Source organism: Dipodomys merriami, unplaced genomic scaffold (assembly GCF_024711535.1).
Source record: "Dipodomys merriami isolate MVZ:Mamm:240054 unplaced genomic scaffold, mDipMer1.0.p SCAF_3, whole genome shotgun sequence".
NCBI lineage: Eukaryota > Metazoa > Chordata > Mammalia > Rodentia > Heteromyidae > Dipodomys > Dipodomys merriami.
Window position 1 is genome coordinate 1,437,309 of NW_027204492.1, and position 3,745 is coordinate 1,441,053.

The following is a 3,745-nucleotide window of genomic DNA, read 5'->3' on the forward strand; positions in this document are numbered from 1 at the left end:
TACCATGCTGTTTTTATAACCATGGCTCTGTAGTGTAGTTGGAAGTGAAGTATTGTGACACTGCCAGCATGAATCTTTTACTCAGGATTGATTTGGCTATGATTATTTTGACTATTTAGGATCTTTTGTGTTTCCTGATGATTTTTAGGATTTTTATCAATTTCTTTCCTTTTCTTTCTCTTGCCTTATTGATCTGGCTAAGAATGCAAATACTGTTCTGCTCCTGATGATAAAGGAAAAGCTTTCAATTTTCCCTTAGTTCAGTGTTAGCTGAGGTTTATCCCATACTGCCTTTATCATGTAAAGATATGGTCCTTCTGTTCCTGGTTTCTTCAAGGCTTCTCTCAAGAAGAGGTACAGAGTTTTGTCAAGGACTTTATGTGGTAAAAATCATGTGGTTTCTGTCCTTATTTTGGGTTTTGGCAAAGGCTTTATATGTTAAAATTATGTGGTTCTTTTCCTTATTTTGCTTTTACATGTTTATCAGTTTGCATATGTATAACCATCATTGAATTCTAGAAATGAAGCCAAATTGATCATGGTGTATGATCTCTTTAATGTGTTGGATTTTTCAGATAATTTACTGAATATTTTTGCATTTATGTTTATCAAGAAAATTTGCATATAGTTCTTTTTTAGTGTTTTTCTTTTGTGTGAGTGCCAGTGCTGGGGCTTACGCTCAGGGCCTGGGTTCTGTCTCTAAGTTCTTTCTGCTTAAGGCTAGTGCTCTACTACCTGAGCCACAGCTCCACATCCAACTTTTTTTGGGGGGAGGCGTTAATTAGAAATAAGAGTATCACAGACATTCCTGACCAGGCTGACTTTGAACCCCAATGCTCAGATCTTAGCCTCCTGAGTAGCTAAGATTACAGGCATGAGCCACCAGCACCAGACCCTGCAGTGGGTTTTTAAAAAATTTAATTGGATTTTTTTAGGACAACTTAAGTCTGGGAAAATTGAGCAGAAGGTACAGGGTTCCATATAATATCTTTCTTTGCAAACGTGCTGTGTTGCACACATGGACATGTAGCTTCAGCGGCAGAGCAGCAGTCTTCAGTGAAAAGGCCCAGTGAGAGGATGAGCTTGAACTGGCACAAAACCAAACGGAGCAAACAGAAACATGTTGCACTTGCGAAGTACTTCTGTTTGAAGTGAGGAGACAGTACTGATACATTGTGTAACTAAATATTTTTTAAATAACAATCTGGGGTTGAACTCAAGCCTGGGTGCTTTCCCTGAGCTTTCTTTTTTTTTTTTTCAGTCATGGGGCCTGAACTCTGGGCCTGGGCCCTGTCCCTCAGCTCTTCAGCTGAAAGCTAGCGCTCTACCATTGAGCCACAGCGCCACTTCCGGCTTTGTCTGCTTATGTGGTATGTGGTGCTGAGGAATTGAACCTAAGGCCTCATGCATGCAAGGCAAGCACTTTAACACTGAGCCACCTTCCCAGCCCTCTCTGAGCTTTTTTGCTCAAGGTAAGCACTCTACCACTTGAGCCACAACTCCATTTCTGGCTTTTTCTGAATTGTTTATTGGAGAGAAGAGTCTCACGGACTTTCCTGCCCGGGCTGGCTTTTAAACCTTGATCCTCAGATCTCAGCCTCCTGAGTAGCTGGGATTACAGGCGTAAGCCACCAGCGTCAGCTATCTATGTCCTCTTTAATTTTGTTGATCATTGTAACATTGTTTTGAATTGTTTAGGATTTCATCTGCTTCATTATCATAGTCTGTTACTGTGGAATTGTTCCCTTGGGGAGGAGTTCTGGTGCCTTATCTTCTCGTGTCTGTGCTGGGATTTTCATATTTGAAGCCAAGCTTGGAGAGTTGAATCACCTGTAGTCTTCCAGGTGAAGTATTCTCAGGCAGGACTGAGCAGTGTCAGGGAATGGTAAGCATTCATCTGTATGCTTACATCACTAGCCCTGATCCCCAGTCCCAGTCAGAGAGGAAAAACTAGATAAAACTTCTTGTGATTCTTTTTGCCAGGCTGCTGCTGTGTGTGCGCTGAAAAGCTACTGCCAACCCTGAAATGGCCCTCATTTCAATCGCTTATTTCAGGGTTACGCTCACGTTAGAAAGTTTCCTTCGTGGGCTAGGTGAGTGGCTGTTATCCCAGCTACAAGCAGCCTACATAGGAGGATCACATCCAGGCCAGTGAGCAAAAAGCAATACTTGACTCAAACAAACAGCTAAAGCAGCCCAGTGGAGGGCCTTGGGTCTTGCCATAACTCAGGCCAGCCCTCCCACAAGCCACCACCCAACAGAGGGTCTGGCTTGTTTCAAACAAACCAATCACCATCTGACAAAAATTGCCAAGTGGGAAGAGAAAAAGATGGAGAAAGACAATACAAAACAGCTGGTACCTGACCACGTGGTGGACAACTGGTTTCCAGGGCCTAAGTGGCCTCTCTCTCTCTCTCTCTCTCTCTCTCTCTCTCTCTCTCTCTCTCTCTCTCTCTCTCTCTCTCTCTCTCTCTCTCTCTCTCTCTCTCCTTTTTGTCGGTCGTGGAACTTGAACTCTGGGCCTGGGAGCTGTCCCTTGTCTCTTCAGCTCAAGGCAAGCGCTCTACCACTTGAGCGACAGCGCCACTTCCAGTTTTCTGGTGGTTCATTGGAGATAAGAGTCTCATGGGCTTTCCTGCCCAGGCTGGCTTTGAGTTGCAATTCTCAGATCTCAGCCTCCTGAGTAGTTAGGATTACAAGCATGAACCACTGGCACTTGGCTCTTTACTACATAAACTTTTTGCAACAGTGGGGTGGGGGGATAACAAAAGCAAAAAGGGCTAGGGGAAATAAAGTGGGAAACATCTGCCTAACAAGCTCAAGGCCCTGAGCTCAAACCTCAGCTTTACTAAAAGGAAGCTTCCCTTTTTTTTGTATATGAGTTAGAGCTGACCCCAGTGTATTTTGCAGCCTGTGGACCAAGCAGGTACCCACTCATTCTATAGGCCTGTCAGCAGGAGAAGCCTAGCTAGGAGTATTAGACAAATGCATAGGAGAACAGGAAGGGCAAATTGAACCCTGAGGTCTACCCTGGAGTGGGAGAACCAAGGGAACTCTGTACTCTGCCTGCAGTGTGAAGCCTACCTGTAGTCTCAGTACTTGAGAAGATGCAGCATAAGGATGACTTGAGCCCTGAGTTTGAAACCAGCCCGGGCAATTAACCAGACCCTGTCTCACGGTTATTTTCTGTTAGTCCATCAATTCTTTGTTCCTTTTTCCTCTCTGTTCCTTACTTGTTTTGGATTAATCAATTATTTCTCATATTCTGTTTTCTTTGTGTTAGTGCCTGGTCTGGGGTTTGAACTCAGGGCCTGGGTGCTATCTCTTAGCTTTTTATGCTCAAGGCTAGCACTCTACCACTTGAGCCATAGCTCCACTTCCAGTTTTTTGGATAATTGGAGATAAGAGTTTCATGAGCTTGGGGGCTGGAAAGGTGGCTCAGTGGTAAAGCGCTTGCCTTGCATGCCTGAGGCCCTGGGTTCGATTCCTCAGCACCACGTAAGCAAAAAGAAAAAAGCCAGAAGTGGTGCTGTGGCTCAAGTGGTAGAGTGCTCGCCTTGAGCTGAAGAGCTGAGGGACAGCGCCCAGGCCCAGAGTTCAGACCCCACGACTGGACCCAAAAAAAAAAAAAAAAAGAGTTTCATGAGCTTTCTTGCCCAAGCTAGCTTTAAACCTGAGTAGCTAGGATTACAAGTGTGACCCACCATGTCTGGCCTAGTATTCTGCAACTTTCTTTTTCTTTTTC